Consider the following 14944-nt stretch of genomic DNA (forward strand, 5'->3'; position numbering starts at 1 on the left):
ATGTAAACTAGTGCAACCACTATGGAAAACAGTGTGGAGATTCCTTAAAGAACTAAAAGTAGATCTACTGTTTGATTCAGCAATCCCACTACTAGGTATCTACCCAGAGGAAAAGAAGTCATTATACAAGAAAAAATACTTGCACACACATGTTTATAGCAGCACAATTTGCAGTTTCAAAAATATGGAATCAGCCCAAATGTCCATCAATCCACAAGTAGATAAAGAAAATGTGGCATATATATACCAGAGAATATTACTCAGCCAAAAAAAAGGAAAAAATAATGGCAGCAACCTGGATAGAATTGCAGACTATTATTCTAAGTGAAGCAATTCAGGAATGGAAAACCAAACATCATATATTCTTATTCATATGTGGGAGCTAAGCTATTAGGACACAAAAGCATAAGATTGAAACATTGGACTTTGGGGACTTGGGGGAAAGGGTGGCAGGTGGTGATGGATAAAAAGCTACACATTGGGTACAGTGTACACTGTTCAGGTGATGGGTATACTAAAAACTCAGAAATCACTACTAACGATCTTATTCATGTAACCAAACACCACCTATTTCCCCCAAAACCTATTGAAATATAAAAATTTAAAAATTTTAAAAATAAATAAAAAAATAAAACTAAAATAAGCAAATAAATAAAACATCTGAGATAAACTATTATCATCCTAGTATGTAGACTTCTGGTGGTCTAACTTGATCCAGGAGAGAATTTGGAAATCTAAAAAAATGAATGACATGAACCTTGAAAATTATGCTAAGTAAAAGAAGCCATTCACAAAGGACCATATATTACATAATTTCATTTATAGAAAATGTTCCAAATAGTCAAATCTATAGAGATAGAAAGTAGACTGGTGATTGTGTAGGACTGAGGGATTTGGGTAACATACAGTGATGGCTACAAGGTATGGGTTATTTTTGGGAGTAATGAAAATGCTCTAAAGTTGATTGTGGTGATAGATGCACAAGTCTGTGAATATAAGTGAGTGAATTGTAGAGTATGTGAATTTAATCTCAATAAAGACTTTTTTTAAGTGAAAAAAAAACTAATACTCTTGTTAGTTCATTCTACCCAAGACTGGGTAATTTATAAAGAAAAGAGGTTTAATTGACTCACAGCTCTGCATCTCTGGGGAGGCCTCAGGCAACTCAATCGTGGAGAAAGACACCTCTTCACAGGGTGGCAGAAGAGAGAATGAGTGCTAGCAGGGGAAATGCCAGATGCTTATAAAACCATCAGATCTTGTGAGACTCAGTCATTATCATGAGAACAGCATAGGAGAAACTGCCCCCATGACTCAATTACCTCTGACTGGGTATTATGGGGATTACAATTCAAGGTGAGATTTGGGTGGGGACATAGAGCCAAACTACATGAAATACCAACTTAGCTTTTATCAAAAAACAAAACAAAAAACAAAAAAAAACTATACACATTAACTCTCTCCCTTCTTGCCCCACATTTTGAATTTGTGATGTCACAATTTGCCCTTTCCTATTGCCTATTTCTAAACAACTTGTAGTAGATATCTTTTTTTTTTTTTTTTGAGACAGAGTTTCACTCTGTTGCCCAGGTTGGAGTGCAGTGGTGTGATCTTGGCTCACTGCAACCTCCACCTCCCAGGTTCAAGTGATTCTCCTGCTTCATCCTGAGTAGCTGAGATTACAGCCACCTGCCACCATGCCTGGCCAAATTTTGTATTTTTAGTAGAGACAAGTTTCACCATGTTGGCCAGGCTGGTCTCGAACTCCTGACCTCAGGTGATCCGCACACCTCAGCCTCCCAAAATGCTGGGATTACAGGCATGAGCCACCATACCCAACCTAGTAAGTATCGTTTTTAATAGTTTTGCCTTTTATTCTACTTAGTAAGGATATAAATGGTTTATACACCACAATTACAATATCAGTGTAACAATTACATTAGCATCCTTTCCTTTCAGTTTGAAGAAATTCCTTTAGCATTTCTTACAGGACAGTTCCGGTAATGATAAATTTCCTCAGCTGTTTGTCTGGGAAAGTATTTCTCTCTTCTTCATTTCTAAGGGATAGTATTCCTGGATATAATATTCTTAGTTTATAGCCTTTTTTCTTCAGCATTCTGAATATATCATTCCACCCCTTTCTGGCCTGTAAGTTTTCTGCTGAGAAGTGTGCTTCCACGCATATTGGATCTCCCTTACATGTTACTTGCTTCTTTTCTCTCACTACTTTCAGGATCTTCTCTTTGTCTTTGACCTTTGAGAGTTTGATTATAACATGTCTTAGGATATTCTTATTTGGGTTGAATCTCACTGATGATCTTTGACCTTACTGTACCTGAGTATTTATATCATTCTCCACGTTTGGAAAGTTTTCTGCTATTTATTTGAATAAGCTTTCTACACCTTTGTCTTTCTCAGTTTCCTCCTTAGCGTCAACAACCTGAATGCGTACTCTTTTGATGTTGTCCCATAGGACCTGTCAGCTTTCTTCATTTCTTCAAACTTTTTGCTCCTCTGATGTGTACTTTCAAATAGTCAGTCTTTCAACTTGATTCTTTCTTCAGTTTGATCAGTTCTGTTATTGATGATCTCTATTGCATTTTTCATTTTATTCACTGTGTTTTTCAGCTCCAGGATTTCTGTTTGATTTTTAAAAATTATTTCAATCTCTGATAAATTTCTGAATTGGCTCTTTGTGCTTCCTTGAAGTTCATTGAGCTTCTTTTAAATAGCTGGGGTTTTTTTGTTTGTTTTGTTTGTTTGTTTGTTTGTTTGAGATGAAGTCTCACTCTGTCACCCAAGCTGGAGTGCTGTGGTGCTATCTCAGCTCATTGCAACCTCTGCTTCCGGGTTCAAGCAATTCTCCTGCCTCAGCCTCCCAAGTAGCTGGGACTATAGGCACACACCACCATGCCTGGCTAATTTTTGTATTGTTAGTAGAGATGGGGTTTCACTATGTTGGCCAGGCTGGTCTCAAATTCCTGACCTTGTGATCTGCCCGCCTCGGCCTCCCAAAGTGCTGGGATTACAGACATGAGCCACCGTGCCCAGCCTAAATAGCTGTTTTAAATTCTTTAGCTGAGAGATTACACATCTCCATCACTTTAGGGTCAGTCTCTGGCACCTTATTTTGTATGTTAGTAAGGTCATATTTCCCTAAATGTTCCTGATGCTTGTGCATGTGTGACAATGTCTTTGGATTGAGGGGTTAGGTATTTATTTTAGTCTTTACAGTCTGGCTTCGTTTGTGCCTGTCCTTCAGAAGTTCTTCCAGGGATTCTAAGAACTAACTGTTGAGTTTCCTTAGACTGTGACCACTTGCAGTCATCTCAGCAACAGAGGATACTCTAAACTCAGGCTTACCACAAGTCTCACAAGGACGTCTAGGTTGATGTGGCTTTCCGGGTCTGATAAACCTGGGTAAGATCCAGCATTCCTGGAATGCTGGCCAGGAATAGATTCCACAAGAATGTGCTGGTGGCCCAGATGGGCACGCTTCCCAGTGGGCCTCTGCATGGGCAGGATGGGTCCCCAAAAATAGTAAGATGGGCTGAAGTTGAGACTGCACCCTGCTCAGGATCTGCTGTGGGACACAGGCTGGTTGGCCTGTCTCATCGGCTCAGATGCGCACGCATCACCCAGCAGGTCCCTACACAAGCAGGGTTATTCCTTGACTACAACAGGAGGGACCAGAGCTGAGACTTGTTCCCCTTGGATCGGCAGTGGAACAGAGGCTATCACATTGGCTCATAGAGGCAGGCATCTCTCAGCAGGTCCCTGCACAGACAGGATAGTTTCTCAACTGCAGCAGGAGGGGATAGAGATGAGACCAGGCCCTCTCAGGATCTGTTGTAGGGCAAAAGCCGGAGAGCCCACCTTCATTGGCTTAGAGAAGTATGTGTGTCCTGGCAAAGTCCCTGCACAGACAAGATAGTTCCTTGATTGCAGCAGGAGTTGCTGGGACTAGGACTGGGCCCCCTTGGGATGTGCTGTGAGACAGAGGCTGGAGAGCCTGTCTCATTGGCCCAGACAAGTATAGGTTTCCCAGTAGATCTAAGCACAGAGAGGATCATTCTCTGATTGCAGCAGGAGGGGCCAGAGCTGAAGCTGTATCCCCTTGGGATCTGTGGTGAGATGGAGGTTGGCAAGCCCAACAAGGAGGCCCAGACTCCTGAGTTGTGAGATATGGGCAAGTCTCCCTCCAGATCCTTGTGTGAGCAGCTCTGAGCTGGGATCTTAGCTAAGGGGAGCTGTAGTTGAGTTACAGGGCAACTTTCAGGTTCACTACTGTGACCAGTGTCAGTGGGCAGATGAGCTTTTCCACCAAGGCAGTAGTGTACGCAGTTCCTCCTTGCCCCTTGGCAGATGGTTTCTGTTACAGGCTCAAAGCCAAATGGAGCTGTAGCCAGGACCTTGGAGGACTGTCATTTCGGAGCTTGAACCTAGGAGCAAGTTTGATGAATCAGCCACCTAGGTTTTAGTCTGCACTCTCAAAATGGCCCTCCAAGACTCCACTGAAGTTTCACAAACACCTACCTGAATCCTGAGGCTCCCACAGACAGATTTCTGACTGTTGATGCATGTAGAATTGTTGTTTTTGTTGTGGGGGGATGTGAGTGGATTACCTTCTGTTCTGTTGTCCTGGTGATGTCACTCTGTTTTTGTCTTTATTATCTCATTTATTCTACATTGTTCAGGTTTAATTTGTTTCTTTTTCTAATTGTGTGGTACGGCTACTTATACGGTTTTTTTAACCTTTCTTTCTAATATGTGAATTTAAGGATAGGATAAATTTCCCTCTAAGCACGGCTTGAGCTGTAACATGCAAACTTTACATATGTTCTATTTTCATTTTATCATTCTCTTCAAAGTATTTTCTAATTTCTATGAGTTATTTAGAAATGTATTGTCTGATTTCCAAACATTTGAGGATTATCTCATTTTTTTTTGTTATGGATTTCAAGCTTATTCTACTGTGGCCAAGAATATAGTTTATTAGTTCAGTCTTCCAAAATTTGTTGAAGCTTGCTTGATGACCTAACATGTGGTCAATTTTGGCAAATTTTACATGTGCACTTAAATGAAAGTTTATTCTTCAATTGTTGCATACTGTTCTATACTTGTAAAGTAGATCAAAATTTTTTATTTGAGACAGGGTCTTGCTATGTTGCCTGGGCTGTTCTCAGGCTCCTAAGCTCAAGTGATCCTCCCACCTCAGCCTCCGAAGCAGCTGGACTACAGGCATGCATCACAGTGCCCAGCTTAGAAAAAAATTATTAATTGAGATTTTTCAGGCCCCCATCTTTTCTAATTTTCCCCACTTTTTCTATCAGTTATGGAAAGAGGTTATTAAAATCACCCACTCTTCAGAACAATTGGCTTTGAATGTTTAAGTTTAAAACAAATAAAATAAAATCACCATGATTATACATTTAAACACTTTTTCTTTTAGTTATCTTAATTATTGCTTTATCTATTTTGAGACTGTGATATTCTGTGCATTAAAATTTTAATTTGTTTTAATGTTTCTGATGAGTTGACCTTGGTATCATTATGAAATATCTCTATCTATAGGAATGCTTCTTGTTTAAAATATAATTTGTGGACTATAACTTTACCTACTTTCTTTTTGTTAGGTGTGCATGGTACATATTTTCCCCGTTATTTTATGTTAACATATCTTCACCTTCAAAATATGTCTCTTATAATTTCATTGTTTGGAGATTATATTAATTCTAATTTTAGAAATTTTTGTTTTTTAATTACTTCATTTCACTTAATTACTGATATATTTGCTTTTATATCTGTTATTATTATTATTTGTTTTTTCATTGTGTCAACTCTTCTATATTCCCTTTTCTCTACCTTTTAAAATCTTCTTTGCTAGTTATCGTAGTGAGCTAAATAGTGTTCCCCCAAAATTCATGTCCATCCAGAACCTCAGAATGTTACCTTATTTGGAAATACAGTTTTTATAGATGTAATTAAAGTAGAGCTTAGAGTGTGCTGTAAGTCCAATGATGATAATGCTCTTATAAGAGACAGAAAAGGACACACAGACTGCACAGACACATAGGTAAGGCCATGTGAAGACAAAGGCAGGGACTGGAGTGATGCAGCCACAAGCCAAGGAATGCCCGAAGTCACCAGAAGCAGGAAAAGACAAGGAAGCACCCTCTCCAGAACCTTTGATGGGAGCATGGCCCTGCCCCCAAAATGCCCTGATTTTGGTCTTCTGGCCTCCTGAGCCATAAGAGAATAAATTTCTGTTGTTTTAAGCCACCCAGTTTGTGGTAATCTGTTATAGTGTCCCTAGGAAACTAATTAAGTTATATATTCTTTTACTATTCCTTCAGTGTTTTAGATGTTACAATACACAACCATGACTTATTAAAATCTTATTTAAGTTACTACTCTTAACACTTCTCAGACAACATAGGATGTTACAACATTTTAAGTCCATTTACTCTCTATCTTGCCTTTTCTATTATTATTATCACATTTTGAAAAACCCTACATATAATTTAAAGATGAGACACATTATTATTATTATTATTATTTGTTGCTTTACATAGCTGAAATTAATGCAGACTTACATGGATGTTTACTTTTTTTGTTGCTCTTCATTCCTCTATGCATTTACACCTTTTTCATCTGACTCATCTTTCTTTTGCCTTAAAAACTCCCCCTCTTTATTTTTTTTAGTAAGGATATGCTGCTAACAAATTATCTGTTTTTGCTTTTTGGAAGTGTCTTTATTTTATGTTTGTGTTTGAAGGATACTTTTGTTGGGTATAGAATTGTAGGTTGTCAGTTATTTTCTTTCAGTCCTTTCAAAGTGTCATTCTGTTGTCCTTTGGCTTCCATTTTTCTGTTGAAAGTTAGTGATAGGTCTTATTTTACGTTATTTTGAAATGAATATGTCCTTTTTATCTGGCTACATATAATATTTCCTTTTGTCCTTTGGTTTTCAGTTATTTGTCTGTGAGTCTAGGCCTAGTTTCCTTTTTTGTAAGTGAGGGTTCTTTTTCTTAATAGACTTTATTTTTAAGAACAGTTTTAGATTAACAGCAAAATTAAGAAGAAGGTACAGAGAGTTCCCGTGATAAATAATCCATAGTATGTTTGTCAGTTCACATTGTTCCCTTTTTATTTATTCTAATTGGAATTTGTAACTCATGCAAGTTACATTTATTTCATTTGTGTTTAAAAATTATTGGTCAGTACCTCTTTATGTATTACTCCTACCTCTTTTCTCTTTCTCCTTTCTTGGTTTCCAACTATACATATGTTAGGCCATTTCTCCATGTCCTGTATTCTCTTCTAGATTTTATGTATTTTTCACTATTTGTCTCTCTGTGCATCAGTCTGGATATTTTCTTCTGACCTGTACTCTGTTTTACTAATTCTTGCTTCAGCTGTGCCCACTGTGCTGTTAAACTCATCTACTAAGTTATTTATTTACATTATAGAATTACTGTTTGATTCTTTTTATCATATCTAATTCTCCATTGAAATTACCCATCCTGTCATTTATTAATCACATTTAAACTTCTAAATAACATTTAACCTAGTCTATGTCTGGTAATTTTACTATGTGGCTTTCTCATGAATTTGCATCTATTATCTGTGTTTCTCTTGATTCTCATTCAATTTTATCTATTTGCATGTTTGGTTGTCTTTGAGTGACAGATACTATATTTGAAAATGTGATATTTTGAGGTTGTACAAGATGTTATCTTCTTTTAGGGAAATTTGCTTTTCCTCCTGTCAGGCAGTTAGAGTAGAAGCAGATTATCATAGATCAATCTGGGAATGATATGATTCCAAATTGGATGTGAATTCTTATGAAGCTGATCTAGCCCTGCAAGGGTTAAAGCTGAAAGGGTGGTGTGTTTATCAGGGCCTCTTTTCTCAACAATGAGAGCTCCAGTTTGTCCTCTTGTTATCTCACCTGAACTTCTGTGCTTATCTCTTGGCATGAGCCACCCTCCTTTTACAGCAACCAGTCATAAAACCTCAAGAGTAATCTTTCAAAATACCTAATTCTCCCTCCTCAGAATTTATCAGCTACTCTCCAATTCCTAAATCAGTGGGTCCAAAGTGTGTTCTGTGGAAATTCTTCTAGAACTTCCAGTAGGGATGTGGAAGTGGTCAAGCTGCCAGGGGGCTTGTAAACTCCTCCTTCACACACACACACACACACAGAGAGAGAGAGAGAGAGAGAGAGACTCCCACAGGGCACTTTCTCATTGATCCGATTTCTATATTGCACTTCTCAGATTTTTTTTTTTTTTTGAGACGGAGTCTCACTCTGTTGCCCAGGCTGGAGTGCAGTGGCCGGATCTCAGCTTACTGCAAGCTCCGCCTCCCGGGTTCACGCCATTCTCCTGCCTCAGCCTCCTGAGTAGCTGGGACTACAGGTGCCCACCACCTCACCTGGCTAGTTTTTTGTATTTTTTAGTAGAGACAGGGTTTCACCGTGTTAGCCAGGATGGTCTCGATCTCCTGACCTCGTGATCCACCCGTCTCGGCCTCCCAGAGTGCTGGGATTACAGGCTTGAGCCACCGTGCCCGGCCACACTTCTCAGATTTTTATTTGAAGAAAGGGGCTTGGAGCTAAAATGATTTGATAGCACTTATCTTAGATAATAGCATCTAAATTATGTACATGAGGCCGGGCACAGTGGTTCACGCCTGTAATCCTAGCATTTTGGAAGGCCAAGGCAGGTGGATTGCTTGAGCTCGGGAGTTCAAGACCAGCCTGGGCAACATGGCAAAAACCCATCTCCACCAACAAACAAAATTAGCCAGGTGTGGTGGCGTATACCTGTAGTCCCAGCTACTCGGGAGGCTGAGGCAGGAGGATTGCTTGAGCCCAGAAGGTTGAGGCTGCAGTGAGCCGAGATCATGCCACTGCATTCCAGCCCAGGAGACAAAGTGAGACCCTGTCTCAAAAAAATAGTAAAAATTACAATAAATTATGAACATGGTATACAGAATTATTTATGATCTCACCTCAGTCTTATTTCTTGCCTCTCATCCCTCACCCCATCCCATAGCCACCCATCATTCTAACCATACTGAATTTTCTTGTCATTCTCTATGCATGGTCCCATTCCCCCATATTTCAGACATTCTATTTCCTGTCTGGAATATTCCTTGACCCACATTTGCTTAGCAAACTTCTACTGATTCTTCTCTGTTCAGTTCAAGTTGCCTGCTTTGAGAAGTGATCCCTGACTCCCAGGCAAGACTTAGCACTCCTTATTCACTCTCCTGGATTTTTTCAACATCTATCCCCTTGTTGTTGTTGATTTGCACATCCATCTCCGACTAGACAGTGAGCTCTTTGAGGCAAGGACTGCAGCTTTCATCTTTGTGCTGAACCCTGGGCAGTTTTTGTTGAACAAATTACCATGCATACTTGTTTTCCCAGGACAATCATAATTTCACATATTCTATTTTATTCAAATGAATGCATAAATTGGCCCATATTTTTCTATATTTGAGGTCCAAATTGCATCTCCCAGACTATCTCTTAGCACCAACAAATGACATAAATATCTTTTGTTATACTAAAAACCCTGAGTTTTCTGTTTCGAAAATACTGTCACCTTGATTGTATACGTTTCATGTATATAATCTGACTGAGGACCCAGTAAATATTCAGTATAGACTTGTTGACTAATTTCTACTGAGTGGGTTTTGTCCCTAGCCAAGCTCAAAAGGACTCAGTGTCCTTATAAAATATTCTTCATTTCATCTGGCTAGCCTTTGATGTGACAGGCTTCCCCCACTCTGAAAGCCATGAGGGACTATTGTGAGGTTGTCAAAAATCAATGACTCAAAGGTCAGCCCTTATAAAACTTCAAAATCTCTTGTAAATATGAGTCAGCATCTGAGTAATAAGCTTATTTCTATTATAATTAATAATATTTCTGGGGTGGGCCATGTTCTGCACAGTAAGTGCTCCTTGAGAAATCTAATTTTTATACCTAGAACACTATTTTCAAAAGCTGTGGAGATTTTAGTTATGGGAAAATTCAATAACTTTAGTTATTAAAAATTTTAAATGGATCTAAAAACAAAACTCTGATGCTTGTTTCATATATCTGGATTTTTCCATATTTCCATATTTGGAGTTTGCTTAAAGTAAGGGCCTCCTATATTCTTTTACCATCCACCTCATCTCCACCGGCACAAGGTGACCTCAGTCCTGCCCTGGAGAGCTCAGGTGCAGAGACTTGCACTCTGCTGAGGGAGTCTGGAATGCCCCGTTGTTCATTCCTGTCGCTCAAAGCTCTGACCCCAGAGAAGAGCCAGGGCCCTGGGATGGGTCACTCTCTAAGCTGTTGTCACCCATAAACACCCTTGGTGTAGTCAGGTTTTAACATCACCATATCAGAATAACTGAGGCTATGGAAGCTTCTAGAAAACTGGAAAGGCAATCACGGATGCCAGGACACTGAAACTTCCTCCACACATTTGCCACGTGCCCAACTTGCCCCTGGCTTTCTACTGCCACATCAGGATCTTACCTCTAGGTTGGCGGAGGGTGATGCCATCAGGGTGGAAACTCAGCAACACGTGAGATGCCTGGGCTGTGCTTCTCTGACAGAGGCACGGACTCCCTGAAAGGGAGGTCCAGAGTGCGGAGGGATGTGGGAGTGATACAGGAGGGAGGCAGGAAAGTGCTGGGTAGAGAAAGGCAGGGTCCCTGGCAAAGGCTCTACCCTCAGGCCTGTGCCCACTGACCTAGGTGAGAACAGGTATGTCTGTTTCTGTGCCCAAATGTTGCAATTCCAAGACCATCCTGGCCTGTCACACTCCCCATCCTGTGCCTATAAAAACCCTCAGACCCTAGTAGGCACAGACACAAGCAACTGGACATCAAGAGGAACTCAACAGCAGAAGAACACACTGGCAGACACCAGCAGACGCCGGCAGGCCATCCATGACGGGACGAGAGTTCAGCCGAGGCCAGTCGGAGGAGGGCCTGTCCACTGAGCGGCCCGACTCAAGGGAAAGTCCACCTTCCCACTCCATCCTCCTTCTGGCCTCTCCATCCACCTCACTGAGAGCTATCACCACTTAACAAAAAACTTTGCACCCATCTCCAAGCCCACGCATGATCTAATTTTTCTGGCATGCTAAGGCAAGAACTCCAGGATACAGAAAGCCCTCTGTCCTTGTGATAAGGCAGAGGGTCTAATTGAGCTGATTAACATAAGCTGCCTGTGGACGGCGAAACTGAAAGAGCGCACTGTAACACACAGCCACGGAGGCTTCAGGAGCTGTAAACACTCTACCCTAGATGCTGTTGTGGGGTTGGAGCCCCACAACCTGCCTGCCTACTCCCGCTAGAGGTTTGAGCAGCGGGGCACCAACGAACTGAGCCACAGCCCCCATCTCACACCCTGAGAGGGGGATGAGGGAATTGTTCCCATTTCAGGAGCAAGAGAGGGGTCTTGAAACATCAAATAAAATTTTTACTGTGGTCAACAAATCAAAATAATCTTTTTAAATTAAAACAAGCACAGAAGTTTTATAAGGGAGACACGATTTACATGGACTGTTAAAGTATGACAATTCATCACAACTTCTGGCTCACTGAGGGCCATTTTAGGCAGCATCCAGACCCACAGGACATACTTTTCTCTGTACTCAAGGGCTCTGGTATAGAATATTTTTGAGGCGCTGGCCTCCAGCCGGCCAACCCCAGAGGACTGTGAGTCTCCCAGCTCCCAGCAGAAGAAGGAAAGGAGGTAGCTTCTCAGAGCCATGGCCCTGACCATCCCAATCTGCAAATTTCACTGAGGGATTCGAGGCAGGAACTTGGCACTGGCTCCACGGGAGAGACTACAGGGTCAGCTGCAAGTTCTCCAGCACTTCACTACATCTAACCGCTGCAGGGTAATGCTCAAGGTGAGAGCACTCAGACAATGTAAGTGAAGTTCAGCTCGAGCAGACACCACCTGGAGCCCAAGGATGCCTGCTGCAATGCCTGGCCAACTTTCACCATGCCTTTGTATCTGTCAGGATAGTCTAGGTTAAGCTGTGAAACAAGCAACCCCCAAACCATGTTACAACAAAAAGTTTCATGTTCATGCTGTAAGGAGCTCATCATGGGTGGCTGGGGATTCCACTCAATGTCCCCTGCCTCCAGGATGCAGGCAAATACAGCACCCACCTCCTCAAATATTGCTGGGTTACCATAGTAGAGGGAAAGAAAAAACATCAGCCAGAACTTGTCACATGGTCCAAACCAGCCAGAAGAAACCAGGAAGTGCCATCCAGCCATGTTCCTCAAGGGAAACCAGCTGAAAATATTTAGTGGGCAGCAATGATTACCAATCTTTTTGAAAACCCCAAGCCTGAACTTTTAGGCTGTGTGCCTGGTCCCAGGGGAAAAGTTCAGGCCTAAGGGAGCCGCTGGAAAAGTAGAGGTCCATCTGTTCTGCTGTACCTGCTGAAGTATAGGAAGCACTCACAGGGGTGCGTGGATCAGTAGCCCCTACATCTACACAGTCCGCATGCAGTCTGAACCACACACTTCCTGCCTTCCTGACGCCCTGAGTTGACATGTGGTCTCATGTTCTCCAGCCCTTCCAGGCTCCTTCTGGGTGTGTTGAAGATGCTTTATGATTTTTTTTCTGGGACTACTCAGCAGGAAGGTGGAGTCTGTAGGGGCTGCAGAAGTATTAGAGCAGAGGAGGGGGATGATTCTCTGGACCACGGTTTATCACACCACACAGAGCAATCAATGAAGACTTGTACTAAATCATGACTTTATGTTGCCTAAACCTGCCCGGTATTAAGCACTGCAGGAAAGGCAAGAGAAATAAGATATAGTCCCTGTTCTCAGGGAACTTATAATCCAAGAGGTGAGTTAGGACACTATTAGCTTGTATTGTAATTTTTTTCTCAATGCCAAAAGAATGGCACCGATAATAAAAATTATTAGAGTAGCTTGCTGCAGGCGTGATTGGCATGGAGAGACTTAATTGGAAGAATTAGGGCATATGCTGTTCTGGAAAAGGTGTGAGAACTTTGGGTGGGCAAGAGGAGAGGGGAAAAGCATGAGGAAAGACACAGGAGTGGAAACTCTCATGCCAGCTTTTGACACCTGTGCCCACCATGGAGGGAAAGGCTTTGGAAGCCTCATATATCAATCCAAGGAGGTTTATCTTCATTCTTTTTGCAAATAGAGGCGGGAAGACCAGCACCAGAAATGCTTTGCAATAGATTCCTGTCTTCAGTGGAGGACAGAGCAAGTCATCATTATCCTAACTTGGCTGTCTGCAGAGCCCCACCTTCACCCTTACCTCAACCCCTACAAGGAACTTGTTAAAAAGAGACTTTCTTTTAAAATAAGTTTTCTCCACAATACTCAGGACCCATCCCAAAGACATTCTGATTCAGTAGATTAGATGGGATCCAGAAATTCATATCCTTCACAAGTTTCCCCAGAGACTAATGCAGCTGCTCTGAGAGTCAGGCTTGGAAATTACTACCTAGAGATGGCCCTGGCATATCCGACTCAGCCTGTCAAAAGTGGACTTTTTAAATTGCACACTAAAAATGTCCGTGTCTCTTATTTCTAATCACTGTATTTCTATGGCAGGTGCACTCTGCAACAGACTAAAACAGTTGGGTCCATTTGACCCAACGCCTTAGGGCTGTCCTGGAATACTTTTTTTTTTCTTTTCTTTTCTTTTTTTTAAGACAGTGTCTTGCTCTGTCGCCCAGGCTGGAGTGCAGTGGTGTGATCTACACTCACTGCAACCTCTGCCTCCTGGGTTCAAGCGATTCTCGTTCATCAGCCTCCCCAGTAGTTGGGATTACAGGTGCGTACCACCATGCCTCGCTAATTTTTTCTTTTTTCTTTTCTTTTTCTTTTTTGAGACGGAGTCTCGCTCTGCCGCCCAGGCTGAAGTGCAGTGGCCGGATCTCAGCTCACTGCAAGCTCCGCCTCCCGGGTTTACGCCATTCTCCTGCCTCAGCCTCCCGAGTAGCTGGGACTACAGGCGCCTGCCACCTCGCCTGGCTAGTTTTTTTGTGTGTGTTTTTTAGTAGAGACGAGGTTTCACCGTGTTAGCCAGAATGGTCTCGATCTCCTGACCTCGTGATCCGCCTGTCTCGGCCTCCCAAAGTGCTGGGATTACAGACTTGAGCCACCGCGCCCGGCCAATTTTTTCTATTTTTAGGAGAGACAGGGTTTCACCATGTTGCCCAGGCCGGTCTCAAACTCCTGAGCTCAGGCAATTCGCCCAACTTGGCCTCCCAACGTGTTAGAATTACAGGCGTGAGCCACCGCGCCCGGCCCTAAAATGCTGTATATCTTCCTGCCTCAATTTTTGTTTAGGCTGTCATCCAGCTCACACCTCTACCACCACCCTGTGGTCTGAAATGCTCTCTGCCAATTCTTCAAGATCCAGCTCAAATTTTATCTATTCTGTAAGGTCTGCCTTCTTTGAAAACGATTACAGATCTCTCACATATTTTTCTTATCAGCGTGTGCTAGGCAGTTGGCTAGTTAGTCTTGGGGAATACACAGATGAGCAAGTCGTGTTCCTGAAAGGCAATGAGCCTCTGAAACTACGTAGGGGCCCGTCCAAGACGCCCTCCTCCCACTGCTCTGGTTGGCCTCTTTACGAACATTTAAATTTTTTCTCTCCTTGTTTAAAAATACTATCCTTGTTATGGAAAAACAAAAACATGAATTAGAAAAAATCAGAAAAGGCATAAAAACGGCCTGTGATCTATTAAAACTACTGAGGCCATGTTGATATATATGCTTCCAAACTTTTCAAAACTATAATTATACATGTACACAGTATATAACGCTACATATGTCCTATATTGTTTTAAAATGTTATTTTTAAAACAAAGACAGGATCGTCCCGGACAGGCTTTTTCTCTTAAAACATCATGAACATCT

This window comes from Trachypithecus francoisi, unplaced genomic scaffold (assembly GCF_009764315.1).
Source record: "Trachypithecus francoisi isolate TF-2019V2 unplaced genomic scaffold, Tfra_2.0 Lachesis_group4, whole genome shotgun sequence".
NCBI lineage: Eukaryota > Metazoa > Chordata > Mammalia > Primates > Cercopithecidae > Trachypithecus > Trachypithecus francoisi.